This window comes from Pongo pygmaeus, chromosome 12, assembly GCF_028885625.2.
Source record: "Pongo pygmaeus isolate AG05252 chromosome 12, NHGRI_mPonPyg2-v2.0_pri, whole genome shotgun sequence".
In the NCBI taxonomy this organism is placed as follows: domain Eukaryota; kingdom Metazoa; phylum Chordata; class Mammalia; order Primates; family Hominidae; genus Pongo; species Pongo pygmaeus.
In genome coordinates this window covers 50,794,173-50,812,463 of record NC_072385.2, presented here as the reverse complement: position 1 = coordinate 50,812,463, position 18,291 = coordinate 50,794,173, and positions in this window count along the sequence as shown.

The following is an 18,291-nucleotide window of genomic DNA, read 5'->3' as shown; positions in this document are numbered from 1 at the left end:
TCAAAAGAAAGCTGGAATAAATACATTAATTTCAGAGAAATCAGACTTCAGAAAAAAAGTTGTCAAAAAGACAAAGACACTACGTAATGAGAAAGGGATCAATTACCCAAAAATATACTGTAATTTTAAAATAACATATACTTATCCCATGTGGAAATCTGTTGGGAGGCAGTTGATGACCAACAATATAACATTCATAGGCTAAAGTATCCTGATTCCTTTTATTAATTTATTTCCATGTGTAGCCTTCATTCCCATGATGAATTTATACCCAATTAATTAATCAAGCTCCTATCATCAATTTTCATTCTACTCAGCAAGAATAAAAAAATATTGTTTTGTCCTCTGCTTAGAAAAATATGTCACTGCCATTTAGATTCCTTTGACTAGAGTTTATAGCTACTTGGTTACAGAAAGCTGCAAGGGAGACAAGAACATGTAGTTTTTCTTTAAGGCGAACCAGCCCAAACCATAGGAAGATGCAAAAGATGTTATAACTAATTGATTTTGCCACTTTCCATTTGCTTAGTGAACATCTTTGAAACAGTCAGTAGTTTACTCTTAGCAAAGAGGCTGATATGGTAAAAAAAAAAAAAAAAAAAAAAAAAATAGATAAGTACATCTTCTGTTCTTGATTTAATCTAGGTCTCCCATTGTGGTAGAAATATGTTCATATATTCCATAAATTAATATACTAATTAATATGTTTCAAATAAGGCACAGTGACTCAAGTGATTTATTAAAAATGCATCCTTGAGGAAAATGAAAACGATATAAGCAAGTTATGAAATTGGTATATTATAAATAAACTAAAGGATAGCTTGGGCAAAGTGAAAATCTAACAGATATAACTAGAATATTCAGGCAAGCCACTGTGAGGAAGATAATAGATGCTGGAAGTATTGACAAAAAGAAGTACTTTATGGGAATTTTGTCAGAGTGCATTTCTTTCTTCTTTTCTTTCCTTTTCTCCTTCCTTCCTTCCTTCCTTCCTCTCCTTCTTTTCTTTCTTTCTTTCTTTCTTTTCTTTCTTTCCTTTCTTTCTTTCTTTCTTTCTTTCTTTCTTTCTTTCTTTCTTCCTTTCTTTCTTTCTTCCTTTCTTTCTTTCTTTCTTTCTTTCTTCTTTTTCACAGGGTCTCATTCTGTTGCCCAGGCTGGACTGCAGTGGCACAAACACTGCTCACTAAACCCTTGACTTCCCTTTCCCAGGCTCAAATGATCCTCCTGCCTCAGCCTCCCAAGTAGTTGAGACCACAGGTGCATGATATGGTACCCAGCTATTTATCTCTTTATCTTCTGTAGAGACAGAGGTTCCCTTATATTGCCCAGGCTGGTCTTGAACTCCTGGGCCCAAGTCATGCTCCTGTCTCAGCCCCCCAGAGTGTTAGGATTACAGGCATGAGCCACTGTGCCTGGCCCAGAGTTCATGTCTATGCATAAATGTGCAATAGGGAATAACCCAAGTGTAATGGGAGTACAGATTGGATTGGATGGTTGGAATTAGATTGAAAAGCTAAAAAACAATAATGTTATTCTATGGGCATGGTGCATAAAAGTGTGTTGAACATGAAACACAATGATCAGAAGAGTATTTTCAGAAAGTTAATTTACTGTTAGTGCGAGGAAGTGGAGATGATTCCATTGAAGGAAAATATAACAGTAAGTTGTACTCCACAACTGTTGGAAAAATGTAAGGGTAATTAAAGATGTAGGGATTCAAACTCTAATTAAAGTAAATCTTAGCATTGGACAGAGAGACTGGAAAGAGACAACAAGGAATAGGAAAGGTGGGTGGAGGAAAGGGGGCATGAAGAGACATTGGTTATGGATACAAACATACAGTTAGAAAAAAATAAGATCTAATGTTTCACAGCAGTTAGAAAAAATAAGTTCTAATATTTCACAGCAGACTATGGTAACTATATTTAGCAACAATATTATGTATTTTTCAAAGGAACCAGAAGAGAGGACTTGAAATGATACCAACACATAGAATTGACACTCAAGATGAATACCCCCAGATACCTTCACTTGATCATTACAAATTCTATGCATTTAACAACAAACACACATATCCTATAAACATGTAAAATATATGTCAATTAAAAAGCATCAGGTATCTTTAAAGATATTTGAGGACAATAGGAGGTACTTGATGTTAACATACTTTGTATGTTAAGCTGGCATAAATTTAGTAATTACATAGACTAACATGATTATATAATATCTCCAGTACTAAACGAGCAACATTACATCCTGCTATATTGCTGAGGAATTATGGGTTAAAAGATCATAATTCTTTTGTTCTTTTCCAAGTGGGTTATACTGAATTATCTAAGACAAAAGTCTCCTGTGAGTAAGACAAAACCAGGAGACTGACATAGCACTGGTGACAGATTTCATCCACTTTTAGGAAATAGAAGAAAACCATGATATGAATGAACTTATTTAAATTCCATTCCTTTGAGTATAATATAATTTTCTGTAGCAAGGAGCGAAGAAAATCAGGATGTGTGACAAATGTGTTTAGTTCCCTAATTTTTTAAAAATTTATCCTTTAAATGTACATAACTAGGCTGCATTCTAATTCACAGGATTCGTGTGAAATTGTTTTTAAAAAATAATGTGAGTAAAATGCATGATAAAATGAACCTCTATACAAATTTTGTATAATTCAACATAAAGTGTTATATACAGTAGAATGTTACCAAGTAACTGTAATAATAGCTAATATATATGATACACTTTTTATTCCAGATTCTGTAATAGAAGTTTTATAAAAGATTTGCTGATCAAAACACTTTAATAATTTCTCACTGACAAATTTCATTGGTTAGTACATCAAAGTATGTTTGCAGGTGACTTTTAATTAAGTAAAAAAAAGACAATTCGATGCTGGCTTCTGATTCATGTGACTTATCCCAAGAAAACTGGTTTATCTCTTTTTTTACTGTCACAATTTCTGTCTGCTGTGAATTTAGTAAACTATTTCATACTTAAAACTAACTTATCTGACCTAAGTGGAGGGTGCTATTGCAGGAAGTCAGGGACCCCAAAGGGAGGGACCGGCTGAAGCCATGGCAGAAGAACATAAATTGTGAAGATTTCATGGACATTTTTTAGTTCCCCAAATTAATACTTTTATAATTTCTCACGCCTGTCTTTACTGCAATCTCTGAACATAAGTTGTGAAGATTTCATGGACATTTATCACTTCCCCAATCAATACTCTTGTGATTTCCTATGCCTGTCTTTACTTTAATCTCTTAATCCCATCATCTTTGTAAGCTGAGGAGATATGTCGCCTCAGGACCTTGTGATGATTGCGTTAACTGCACAAATTGTTCATAAAGCATGTGTGTTTAAACAATATGAAATCTGGGCACCTTGAAAAAAGAACAGGATAACAGCGATGTTCAGGGAACAAGGGAGATAACCATTAGGTTTCACTGCCTGGGAGCCGAGCACAACAGAGCCATATTTCTCTTTTTACAAAAGTGAATAGAAGAAATATCACTGAATTCTTTTTCTCAGAAAGAAACAGCCCTAAGAAAGAGAATGTGTTCGTCTGTCTTATATGGTTGAAGATAAGGGATGAAATAAGCCCCAGTCTCCTGCAGAGCTCCCAGGCCTATTAGGATGAGGAAATTCCTGCCTAGTAAATTTTAGTCAGACTGGTTGTCTGCTCTCAAACCCTGTCTCCTGATAAGATGTTATCAATGACAATGCGTGCCCAGTGGGACATGAAACTTCATTAGCAATTTTAATTTTGCCCTGTCCTGTGATCTCGCTCTGACCCCATTTGCCTTGTGATATTTTGTTGCCTTGTGAAACATGTGATCTCTGTGACCCACACCCTGTTCTTACATTCCCTCCCCTTTGAAAATCACTAATAAAAACTTGCTGGTTTTGCGGCTTGAGGGGCATCACGGAACCTGCCAACATGTGACGTCTCCCCTGGACACCCAGCTTTAAAATTTCTCTCTTGGGTGCTCTTTCCCTTTATTTCTCAGACTTGCCAACACTTAGGGAAAATAGAAAATAACCTACGTTGAAATATTGGGGGTGGTTCCCCCAATAGGGTGCTTACTAGAAAGTTCCTCATCAAATCACGTACTCATTTTGGAAAGTCAGCTAAAGCCAAAAAATACAATTTTGATGCTATGACCATTATTATTTTCAGTTAAATAGACATTTCCATCTAAAATTATAAATTAAACTGATGAGTTGGCAAAGCAATATCCCATTCATTCAGATGAAATTGATATGAGGATAGTTTATATCCATTTTTTTTTTTTTTTTTGCTGATGTAATTCCAAGAGCCAAGTATTGGTGTCAGTGTGTATATGTGTCCTTGCGTATTTTAGAATTATGATCAGAGTTAAAAACTATAAAAAGAAGCAGAATTAAAAACTTATGTAGTTCCTAGCTCAGAATTCGAAGCATGCACACACAAATTGAGAGATGGAGCTAAGTATCAGAGATGAAGGAAATTATCCCAAGATCTAAAACAAGAAGTGGATTTACAAACTGAACAGTAAGGTGATTATTCATCCTGCAGAGAAAGGTAATATTTACCAACTGTCATGATTATAAATTCCTCATATGAATTATCTCCTGATATGATAAAGGCGTCAATTGATTATAACAGCAATCTCAACTCTCAGAGATGTTTAGATAATGCTGGCAAATTATATCTAATTTTTTGTTTCTTCAAGTTTCTGAGGATTCACAAAGTATTCTTCAAAAAGCACATAATCTTCAAGCCCCATGTGAACAATGAAGCAGGCAGAAAAATTGCGAAATATTTACTGAGATAAGAGAACAGCCTTGGAATAAGTTTGTATCTAGTCAATTCACATGGATGATTATGGTAATGGTTTATATTTATTTATATAACAGAAGAGCTATCACAAACACGAACACACACATCCAAGCAAACGTGCATTCAACTATTCCATGGACAGGCTGTATTATGAAAATTAAGTAAGACGAAAGGGCTTAGTGACTTATAACTTAAAACTATCAGGTTTAATTGATAAGAATGTCAGGGTCACAATGACAAAAGTTCAGAAAGCAACATTAAATAAAAGATAGACTGTCTTATATTAATACTAAAGTAGTAAATACAACCATACAATCAAAGTTAAGTGGGTAAATATTATCAGACACAAAAAGTTCAAGAATGAGAATAAGCAGTGAGTGGAACCATCATAAGAAATATCAAAATGAGTTAATATGATTTCATGTAATTTCACTTGTCTATTTTTTTGTTTATTGCCTACAATTTTGGTGTTAAATCCAGTAAATCATTACCCAGATTGAAGTTAAGTGGTATTTCTCCTATGTTTTCTTCAAGAAAGTTTAGAATTTCAGGTCTTATGTTCAAGTTATTAATCCATTTTGAGATAATGTTGTATATGATGTGAGAAGAGGGTCTAATTTTATTATTTTGCATGTGCACATGGAGTTTTCACAGCACCATTTATTGAAGAGACTTCTTTCTTCATTGTGTGTTCTTGATAACTTCATCAAAAATAAGTTGACAGTACCTGCTTGGATTTGCTTTTGGCTTTCTATTATGTTCCATTGGTCTAGGTGTCTGTCTTTATGCCAGTATCACATTGTTTCAATTACTGTAGCTTTGTAACATATTTTGAAATCAGAAAATTCGATGCCTCCATAACGTTTCTTCTTCCTTTTCAAGACTAATTTGGCTATTTCAAATCTTTTGTGCTTCCATACAAATTTTATGAGTGTATTATTCATTATCATTTAAAATGTCATTGGAAAGTTGATAAGAATTACATAGAAACTAAAAATATTTGCACAGCAAAGTAAATAATCAATAGAGTGAAAAACCAACCTATGGAATGGGAGCAATTATTAACAAACTATATATTTGATAAGAGATTAATAGCCAAAACATGTCATAATTTACTGCAACTCAGTAGAAAGAAACATAATCCAATTTAAAAAAAATGGAGCAAAGATTTGAATATACATCTTTCCATAAAAGCAGGTATATAAAAGGGTGCTTAACATCATTAATTATCAAATATCAAAGAGCTGACAACCTAGCCAAGGATTTTCAGGCTAAAGAAGAAGGGAAATTAAAAACCAAGAGGGTAAGTCTTAAAGCAACTTTTTTTCGGAAGACATTTATTGATATTGGAGAAAAGAAGCTTAGTTTGTGATGGTTTTGAAGACACAGTGGCAGAAGTTAAAGCCAGAAGCCCGTAGAAAATACAAAATCTGTTAGAGAATTTACCCACAACAAGTTGAACTCACAAAGCACTGTAACTTCAGATTAAGGCTAACAAGATCAAAGTACTCAATGTTTTTCAAGAAAGTGTATCTTGTCTGTAAGCACAATACGTAGGAACATTTGAGATAAGTTAAACACGAGTCAGGTTTTGTAAAGGTTTGCCACCCAAATATACCCTACCAGGGTAGAATTAAAACAAAAAAAATGAACAAAAAACAAACTATTATACTTTGAAAATTAGTGTCTCAGGGCATATGGCAGAAGTAAAAGATAAGCCATTTATTGATTTTTTTCTACTGTTGTGTATTTTCAAATAGCCTTCCTTCCTGCTCACTATTTCCTTCTTCAGCTTTAACAGTTCTGCTACTGGGATTCTTCTATGCATTTTTCAGTTCAGCCAATGTATTTCTCAGTTCCAGACTTTCTGTTTCATTTTTTAAAAATTATTCTCTTTGTTAAGTTTCTCTCGTATATGTCTGAATTGATTTTCTGTGTTGTCTTGAAGTTTCTTTATTTTGCTTACAACTTCTATTTTGAATTTTTGATCTAGGAGCTCCCTTATTGCTATCTCATTGGAGTCAGTCACTGGCTCCTTGCTTTGTCCATCTGGGGAGGCACTGCTTCCCTGTTTGCTGTTGCTTCTGGTAGACATACATCTATTTTTTTTGGCATTGAAGAATTAGTTATTTATTCTGGTTTTGCTGTCTGAGTTGGTTTGCTCTTTATGGAATATGTGTGTTTAGGTTTTACTTGGTTTCATCTTTATAGTATATGTGTGTCTGTCCAGTTTGCCTGTTGATTCCCACAATCCTAGATTGCCACCTTTCTTTCAACACTAAATAACACCCTAAGCCCGGGTTTGCTGCAGCTCTCAGAAAAGTTTGAAACACTACTCTTCCTAGATGAAGGGGCCAGAAAACCCCAAGGGGGATTCCCTCTCTGTGTGGTGAGGCTGGCTAGGGGACTGTGCCAAAAGGACCCATGGAGCATGCCTCCTACAGCATGGTACAGCTGAATCACATCTCTGATTTGGCATCCCCTGCATGTGAGATAAAGAGGAGCTCCCAAGTTTCACACACTAGGCTGCTAAACCCACCTTCATTGTTTGTCTTCAGCTGCATTCTGGGGTCCCTGTCCTTATAGGTACTTGCACACTTCCCATTCCTTTTCTTCCCCAACTCAATGCCTCGCAGCCATTGATCCTCTGTTTTCATAATGTTGCCTTTTCCATAATGGAATGTCATATAGTTAAAATTTTATGGTATACGGATTTTTAGGTTGGTTTCTTTCACTTAGTAATATGTGTTTAATATTTCTTCATAGCTTTTTGTAGCTTGATAGTTTTTATTTTTAGTACTGAATAATGTTCCATTGTCTGGATGCACTAGAGTTCATCCATTTACCTTCTGAAGGTCATTTTGTTTGCTTTCACATTTTTGATATAAATACAGCTGCTGTAACATCTCTTTACAGGGTTTTTTTTCTGCACATAAATTTTCACCTGCTTTAGGTAAATACCAATTAATGTGATCGTTGGATTGTATGAAGAGTACATTTAGTTTTGTAATAATTTGCCAAACTACTTTTCAAAGTGGCTGTGCCATTTTGCATTGCCATCAGCAAAAAGAGAGTTTCTGTTACTCCACAATCTGCACAGCATTTGTTGTCAGTTTTCTTGATTTTTGCCATTCTAAAAAGTGTACAGTGGTATCTCATGGTGGTTTTAATCGCATTTCCCTGAAAACATATCATGTAGAGCATCTTATCATATTCTTATTTCCATCTGTATATCTTCTTTGGTGAGGTGTCTATTAAGGTCTTATATTTTACTCAGTTTGTTTTTTTTTCTTATTGTTGAGTTTTAGAGTACTTTGTATATTACAGTTAGTATTTCCTTATCAAATAGGTCTTTTGCAAATATTTTACTCCAGTCAGTGGCTTGTGTTTTTATTGCCTTGACAATGTCTATCACAGAGTATACCATTTTAATTTTAGTGAAGTCCAATCTATCAACTATTTACGTTATGGATTGTGCCTTTGATGTCATATTTAAAAGTCATTACCAAACCGGTCATATAATTGTTTTTGATCATCTAAATTTTATTCTATATTATATTCTAAGAGTTTTATAGTTTTATATTTTAATCTTAGGTTTGCGGTCCGTTTTGAGTTGTGATTGTATTTAAGATCTGTGTCTAGATTTTTTAAAAAATATTATTCTTCTTCTTTGCAATTTGATGTCTAGTTGTTCCAGCACTGTTTGTTGGAGGGTTTATCTTGCTCCATTGTATTTCTTTTATTCTTTGGTCAAAGATCAATTAGCCAAATTAATGTGGGTCTGTTTTGGGGATCTTGAATCTGTTTCATTGAACTATTTGTTTATTTTAAAAATTAACACCACATTCTCTCAATTACTGTGCATTTATAGTAATTCTTGAAGATGGGTATTGTAAGTCATCCAGCTTTTATCTCTTTCAATATTATGCTGGCTGTGTTAGCTATTTTCCCTCTCCATATAAACTTTAGAATTTGTTAATATCACAAAATAAATTGCTAGATGTTGATTAGGATTGCATTAAATCTACAGATCACATTAGGAAGAACTGATGTCTTGGCAACATTGAGTCTTCTTATCCCTGAGCATGGACTATCTCTCCATTTACTTATTTTGCTGGTTTGTTTCTTTCATCAGAGTATTGTAGTTTTCCTCATAGAGCCCTTGTACATATTTCGTAGATTTTTATCTATGCATTCTACTTTCGGGGTGCTAATGCAAAAGATATAGGGGAAGTGACATAAATTATCTTTACAGTAGTGTCAGAGTTACATATGTGAAGCGACAGTCATAACAACTTATAGTAGGAGTAAAACAACAAACGCAGGTGTTTGTTTTTTGTTTGTTTGTTTGTTTTTGTTTTTTGAGATGGAGTCTCGCTCTTGTTGCCCCGGCTGGAGTTCAATGGCATGATCTCAGCTCACTGCAACCTCCGCCTCCCGGCTTCAAGCAATTCTATTGCCTCAGACTCCTAAGTAGCTGGAATTACAGGCGCCCACCACCACACCTGGCTAATTTTTGTATTTTTAGTAGAGACGGGGTTTCACCATGTTGGCCAGGCTGGTCTCAAACTCCTGACCTCAGATGATCTGCCTGCCTCAGCCTCCCAAAATTCTGGGATTACAGGCATGAGCCACCACACTCGGCCAAACACAAGAGATGTTAATACCTGTCTTTCCCTTCGGCACCACATTCTTTAACACCACATTGTTCCTATTATTTTAAGTGAACTACATGATTTATCATAGTGTGTCTCTTATCAATGATGCTGGTATGTTTGTGTGTGAATGTGTGTTTGTGATCTGCTGTTAGCTCCTTGATGATAGGGAAACTGTGATTTCTCTTTCTGCTTCCCTCTATATCTTAATCTAGCAGAAGTTGGGTATATAACAGGCATTTAAAAAACATGTTGAGAGTATCTGTTTTTTATGTTGATGCAAAAGGTACGTAGAATTCACAACTTTGAAGTATTTCTTTGTCATGGGTGCAGCATGATGTTTTTCTACCTAATCACATTTAATGATACTCTGAAACCATTCCTGAACTGGCAGTGCAAATTAAGAATAAAATAAATACATTGCCCTCATCCCCAGAATTAAAATGAATCTGAGACTGCATAATGTTACCAGGCAGTAACATAATAAACAACTTATTCCATTTTGCTTATCTCTCCTGTTCTCTTTGTTTTAACTTCAGTGTTTGAGAATAACATTGTACTTTATGGTAGAATTTACATATGTTGGACATAATAGAGGTTGGTATTACACTGTGCATTCAATAGGATGACTTAAGTGTTTGGTATGTTAAAAAATCTTTGACAATTACCTGCCATTTGGAAATTCAAAGCCCCAGTATTGATTCAATTTGTTTTCAATGCATTTTTCTTTGGGAACCACCTCCATTTCTTTAGGGAGAATAAAACAAAATAGGATCCACAAAAAAAGAAAAACAAAGTTAGACAACAACAATTAAAAAAAAATCCACACCTGCATAACAGAGCAATTTTCTTCATCTCCACCAAACTAATTATGTTTAGTAAACACCTTATGAAAATAACTTGGCAAGCCTTGTTGAATCAGAAACAAACTTTATGGTGCCCTACTTGGCTTGGTTAGCATCCAGGTTTCCATGGAAACTGAATCATATCACAGCTTAAAAAAATTAATCTAATGCTTTCAATGTAAACAGGACTTTGTACTAAATTACACATCATATGTTTTTATATGCACTTTATTTAAAAATATAGCACTGTGTTGGATTGCTATATGATACTAGCCCATGCTATTTCAAAGAAAATACAAAGTCATAAACAAAGGGGATAAAAAATAAGGGTGAATCTCGAAAGGGTTCTATTTAATAAATTTAAGGAAAATTGTGCAGTGGGAGTGTAAGCTAAGTTTAGGTTGTCGCTTAGCTACAAATGTGTACCTACACTGATGGTTTCCTATTAACTACCTTTTAGCTCAAAATTCCTTTCTGGACTGCAGTTAGTGGCTGGGTACATACTTATTCCTTAGTCATTGTTTCTCATAATATTTTCTACAGTTCGTCTTGTAGAAATAAGAGAAAATTCTGGGCTCAGGTAAAACCATCAAATTCATCATCATCAGTGTCATCACTATCAGTATTACTGGTTCAGTGATTCCCAATGTCCAAAATGATTTTCAAAGGCAGTGCATTATAGAGATGATTAACAAACCAGCAATACAACTATATTTTCTAAAAATTTATGGCCAATATAACTGAAACTGAAATAAATGAGTTACCTACCTCACATTTACAAAATAAAACAATTAGCGGTGCCTAAAATGGAATAAAGTTATCCTGATTCCAAATCAGTGGTACTTTCCATTTCCTAGCTGTGAGAACTTAGGTCAGTCACCTGCACTCAAAGTTGTTTAGAGGCACCATGGAGGTGCGATATGAGAAATCACTTTGTGACATACAAAGCAGGCTATATATGTAAAATACTAGGAAAGACCATAAGCATATAGAAGAAAAGGTTACAAAACTAAAAAAAAAAAAAACACAAAAACAAATTATTATATCCTACAATATCTTAAACATGCAAAGAAATGTCTTAAATCTATAATGTGTGAATAAATGTTGAGAGACCGAGCGAAGTGGCTCATGCCTGTAATCCCAGCATTTTGGGAAGCCCATGCAGGCAGATCATGAGATCAGGAGATTGAGACCATCCTGCCTAACACAGTGAAACCCCGTCTCTACTAAAAATACAAAATATTAGCCATGCATGGTGGCGGCGGGCATCCGTAATCCCAAGTACTTGGGAGGCTGAGGCAGGAGAATCGTTTGAACCCGGGAGGTGGAGGTTGCAGTGAGCCGAGATCATGCCACTGCACTCCAGCCTGGGCGACAGAGCAAGATGCCCTCTCAAAAAATGAAAATAAATAAATAAATCTTGAGATAGCACAATTGAAATGATTCATGCAAATTACATACGTTAATTTTACCTATTTCTTGGTGTCTTATTTATTGAATGTAATGTATTTAAGCTTGTTCTCTTTGATTTCTCATTGTTAACTCAATGTAAGTTTTGATCTATCTTGTGTTAGTGATAGTAATTATGGCAATCAGCTGGGTGCGGTGGCTCACGCCTGTAATCTCAGCACTTTGGGAGGCTGAGGCGGGCAGGTCACGAGGTCAGGAGACCGAGACCATCCTGGTTAATACCGTGAAACTCCGTCTCTACTAAAAATACAAAAAAATTAGCCGGGCGTGGTGGTGGGCGCCTGTAGTCCCAGCTACGCGGGAGGCTGAGTCAGGAGAATGGCATGAACTCGGGAGGCGGAGCTTGCAGTGAGCCGAGATCATGCCACTGCCCTCCAGCCAGGGTGACAGAGTGAGACCCCATCTCAAAAAAATAAATAAATAAATAAAATTATGGCAATCACTTGGTAACCTATAGTGCATTTCATTTGTATTGCCCATATTAGTGAAGTTGTACATGATTGTAAATGTTTATTGGCCATTCGATACGTCTTTTTCTAAAATGACATTTCCTATCTTTTATCCATTTTCTATTGATCTTTTAGAAGATTTTTAGATTTTTAAAAAATATATTTTGTTCAAAAATTTTAGATATTAGAGGATTACATATGGTGCCAGTGTCTTCTTAGAATTGACAGTTTGCCTTTCTTTTCTCTAATTGCACATTTGATAAACAAAAGTTCTTTTTACTTTTAACATAGAACAATTTATTCTTGTTAGTTCATTAATCTTGTGTAATGAATTCACATTTTTTCCATAAGTCAGCTGGCCATATACGAAAGGGTCTTTTTCTTAGTTCTTTTTTCTTTTTTGTCATACTGAAGTTTTTGTCTATTCCGTGTCAATAACTAATGTTATACAGCCTTTGTTGGTATAGATATATAATATGACTTGTAAAATAATAAAGCTACATAGAGCATTGTGTTTGTGTGTGTTTATGTGTATTCGTTGTTGCTGTTGTTCTTTATTTCCATTAATAATTAAAAAAAGATTGTTTTGCTAAGTATAACAAGACCAACCAAATATTAGTGGTATTTAAATTCCTTGGAATACAGGATACGTTGGCATCTTCACAATACTGAGTTTTTAAATTCATGAAAATGGTATATTCTTTTTTAATTCAAGTATTCTTTAACTTTTATCATTATTATTTGGCAGTTTTCAGTATAGAGACCACCATTCATTTAATTATATTTATTGCTACTTATTTCTCACGTGTTTATGTTATTTGAAATGTTCTTTTGAAATAATTACTTTTTAAAGCCAGGTTATCTGCAATTATTTTTTAAATTTATATACATAATCATGCATTCTGCAAATAATCATTTCAAACTGTTTTTTGAATTCCAGTGCTGTTTACTTTCTTGCCTATAACACTTGATAGGAACTCCAGTACAATATTTCAATAAATCAGAAACTCTCTTGGTATATTCCCAAGCTCAGAGGAAAAGCTTTCTACATTTTACCAATAAGCATGAGGATTTCTGATGGTCTTTTTGTTGTTATTCTTGATGTTGACACCCGTGGTACACAGCCTGTGAAATGGGTTCCAGTGATTCCTGCTTCCTGGACACCCTTGTGTAGTCTGCAGTGCTGTCTACCATTCATTTCTAAAAAACAGAATTCATGGAGGTGATGGGATATTGCTTCCAACATGAGGGACATGAAGTCATCTGTTCTTGCTCTCTACTTTTAGAGTCCCTGCTCTGTAAGAAGCAAACTACCACATTTTGAGTAGTCCTGTGGAAATTCCCATGTGGTGAGGAAATGATGTGAATAGCTAGTAGCCAATTAGGATCTGAGGTGTTCCTACAACCATGTCAGTGAATTTTAAGTGGATCCCTTACCCCTAGTAAAATGAGCAGGCACAGATCCAGCACATACCTTGGCTGCAGCCTTGTTAGGGACACAGTCAAAGCACTCAGCTAAGTCACAGCAAATTATTGAATCACAGAAACTAATAGATAATAAATGTTTGCTTTTGTTTTAATAACACCAAGTTTTGGAACAATTTGTTAAGCATCAATAGATAACTAATACATACAGTGCATCATCATGATAAAATTACTATGATAAATTTAGTATACAGTATTAGCAAACCTAATGAAGTTTGCTTTCTTTTCTAATTTACTAAATATTTGAAAGTTAAAACGAGTCTTGAAATTTATTGACATATATTATCTCTGAATCAATATATTCATGTGTTTTTTATTTTTATAGGCTGTTAATAGGTTGTAATGTTTAATTGTAAATGTTCAACTAAATTTGGATTTCTTAAACACAAATTAATTACAATGTATTATACTTTTATACATTGTTAGATTCTGTTTGGTAATAGTTTGTTTAGGTTTTTGCATCTATGTTTCTTGGCCCTAAATTTTCCCTTTGTACTATGGGATTATGCTGGTGTCATAAAACCAACTAGGAGTTTTATCTTTATATTGTCTTAGAAAAGTTCACTTACATTTGGCATTGTTTCCTCTTTAAGTATCTGGATTCCTTGATGAAGCCATCTGGGACTGTAGATTTCTTTGTAGTTATGTTTTTAATTATGGAGGAATTTTTTGCTCTTTCTCTTTTATTTAAAAATGTTTTTAGTTAGTTTGGATAGGTTACATTTTTCTGTGAATTTGTATATTTCTCCTGATTTTTACATATTTTGGCAAAGAGGTGATAGGAGCCTTTTATTGTCTCTTGAATATAAGTAGGTCTTCGTGGTAACGAATCCTTTTTTATAACTGACATTTTCTGTGAGAATTTTTTCTTCATCAGTCCTGACAATCTGTTATCAACTACATTTTTTTTGGCATTTGTTGATTCCATTTTATGTTTTTATTCTGATTCACTCTTTTTATTTTATTCTTTATTTTTTCATTCCTTCTACTTTCTTAGGATTATGTACATAATTTTTCTCTTATTACCAGACAAAAAAAAATGCTTAGTTTATCGATTTTCCGTTTTTCTTCTTTTCTTTCTACGAATTTCTCTTCAGGTATACATTCGATAGCACTCCACACATTTAATTTTTTCACAATTTATTACACCTTTTAATTTCCTTAATGAGTTAATCTTGCATTTTATTATTTTATTGATTTCCTGGCTCAATGGCATTTATGTTATCTCTGCCCTTTAAAAATGTTCAGACTTGTTGTGTGTCTCAGCATATTAAAGTAAATTTTTAAATGTTTGTTGTGGAAATAAAAAGAATATAGTTGTTAGGGTACAGTTGTTTAGAGGATGGTTCCTCCAAGACAGCTAAGTTACATTTGTCAGTTTTATTCCAATTTTTCATAGCTTTATGAATTCATTTTTTCCTATCAGTTATTGAAATAGCTATAAATTTGCCATTATTAGGCAATTTATTATTTTAATTCTGTCATATATATTTACATACACACACAAACATATATATTGACTTATATATCTGGAGGCATTATTATCAGGTACATTCTTCTTTACAATTATAATATCTCACTTGTATATTGAGGTCTTTATCACCACAAAGTGACTTTATTTACCATCAGTATTATTATTTAGTCTTGAAGATAACTGTTATATTAATGTATACATATTGTTTTAATTTTGATAAGTATTTGAGTGGAGTACCTTTTTCATTCTTTCATTTTTCAGTACTCCAATATTCCATTATTGTATGCATTGCTTATAAAAGCATATGTCAGCAGCCTATATTCAGCTCACAATAAGCTTCTAATTGAAATTATACACATTTTATACAAGCAGCCACTCAATCAAGCTTCAAGCAGTGAGATAATTTGAGATAAAGTAGCAATCTATGTGAGATATCCATGTCAGGTTCTTTCTATCTTTCACAGATATTCTTGATATATAAAATTTCAGAGTCCCAGTCTTTGTCTCTCTAGCCTTAAAATGCTGTTGAATGTCCTCTTCAGGCTTATGGACTCTCACACACCTTCCGAAACCATTCGATAACTTCAGGAGGTAAAGCAACACCAATGCTTCACTCCAAAGTTATCAAATTCAACATCCAGCTTCATTCTTAGCTATCCTATTCAATTTCCAGTGCCTTTAGGTAAGTGGCTCCCAATCATCTAATCTAAAATTCTCACAAATCCCCTTATTTTTAAGGGAAAGTAAGGTGACAAGGAGGAATAAGGTATATTAATTCCACTTATTATTAAGACCTACTGTTAAATGCTGTTTTCATATTACTGATAAAATTAAATTATCTTCTGATAAAATTTTTACTTATGATGCTTTTTTATTTAGGTGTTTCGGAAAAAATTGTTTTAAGTGTATTATTTTATTTAAGTGAAGTGGAAGGCTTTTATGAAATCCAGCACAGGTATCACTAGCAAGACAACAATATCGTTTTCTTTGTCTAGTGTAGCTACTTCTAGTTTATTTATTTATTTATTTATTTATTTATTTATCTAATTTTTTAAAGATAGAGTTGTCTCTGTTGCCCAGGCTGGAGTACAGTAACTTAAGCATAGCTCAGTGTAGCTTAAAACTCCTGGGCTCTAATTAGCCTTCTACCTCAACCTTCTAAGTATCTGGGATTATAGGTGTGTACCACCACACTTGGCTAATTTTTCAAATTATTTTTAGAGACAGGACCTCCCTATGTTGCCTACACTGGTCTCAAACTCTTGGCCTCAAGCCAATGTAGCTAGTTACAAATGAACAAAACTTCATAATATTTGTCAGTGTCAAAGTGAAACTGACACATCGATATATACCTTGGTCTATCTATTTAGAAAATCAATTGGATGATAACATAAAGAATGTAAAACAATATTTCTTTCATTGGAATGTATTCTAGAATTGAGGGAAAACTATCATATATATTAATTCCACCTGCAAAAATAAAAAAGAGAAAAGAGGAAAGGGGAGAATTTGTTTATTTATAGAATTTGTGAAAGCATTTTATGTGCTTTTAAAAAATGTGAAGCAACAAAATATTTAAAAATTGTGATAGAAGCAACTACAATTTTGGATTTGTGCAATAAGGAATGTAACTAATAATTAAAAGAGACCCATTTGTTTCTGTAAGCATTCTTGCACTATCATTGCTGGATGTGTTTGCATATCTGCCTTCCCTGTTAGATAATGAGTGTTAAGGACAATAATCTGATTCTATTCAGCTTCTTTTCTGTCGTTGATATGCCTATCAATATACAATTTTCATCTGTTTTTCCTTATTTTTCATTCTCTTCTTTAACCTGAGATTTGATTTCCAATGTTCCTATCCTCATTAACAGCCTTTATCAAGGTCACTGATGACATGATGATGCTGAATTTGCTGAACATTTTGCCGTCCTTACCCCGGTTAGTTACTCAATAGCATTAGCTAAGTCATCACCAATTCGAGTTTGAGTGTCTGCATTTACTCTTTTTACCTGCTGCCCTGAATTTCCAGCCCATGATATACTAACATCAGCACAGTGCCAGCATAGTTCAGGAATAATCCTACTCAATAGCACATTCAATAAAAATAAAGCTTTTATTAATAGGCCAATATCATAAACTATGGTTCATATTCCAAAGTATGCACTACCTTAGTTTAGTTACTTCTATGGTTGCATGTTTTTATACCCACCTATTCAGGCAAACCTTGCTTCAAGTCCCCCTAAACACTCTGTCACCTTATATGTTTAATTTTGGCTGGAAACTAATTGTCTTCTGATGTTTATTCATTTGATTGGTTTTGTTAGTGTCAGTATTCAGATAAATAAGAAGTATATTTGTAAATGGCTATTTTTCAAACTAAACACACAAAGACTAACTTCATAACAAAGTTTTTATTACTGAATGGGAGCCACACTTTTAATTTGGGCTGCAACATAGATTTGCTTTCTGAGTGCATTTTTTATACTCCTATAATTATGTCACTGGCATTCAGCATATCTTTTTAAATTACTTCAGGTTCTGCATGTGTGGTTTGATCTTCCAGCCAGGCAGATAATGGAGTCTTGAGGTATTTCACAGTAGGTTGTGGAGGCCACTTCAATACAATATATCCGTGTTTGTCTTCCCTCTGATTTAGAATATAAAATAAGATTATATTAATGTTATACAAGTAGTCACACCATATTAGAAGAAGCATTTATAGCAAAAAGATGGTAGTTAAAGGGGTTATTTGCCTGCTATTTTGAAATAATACTTCATTATGTTTATTTTTTATTTATGCTCAAGATGGTAGAGAAATGGGAGGGAAACATAAGTGATATTGTGCTTTAGGCGAAAATCCAAAATGTTTAAGTTTGTGGATTTGACCAGCTGTCCAGTGCAATCTGAGGGCTCTGAAAGAGAAATAAAAAAGAAAAAAAAATCCTAAATTTAAGTAGAGCCTCTCTTAGTCACCAAGAGAAGTTTCTCCCAAGTGAATATATTGTCTCTTGCATCTAGTTGCTTTGTTTGAATAATAGGCATTGCTTACTCAGCTTGACTGTCACAATAATACATATTCTCTTCC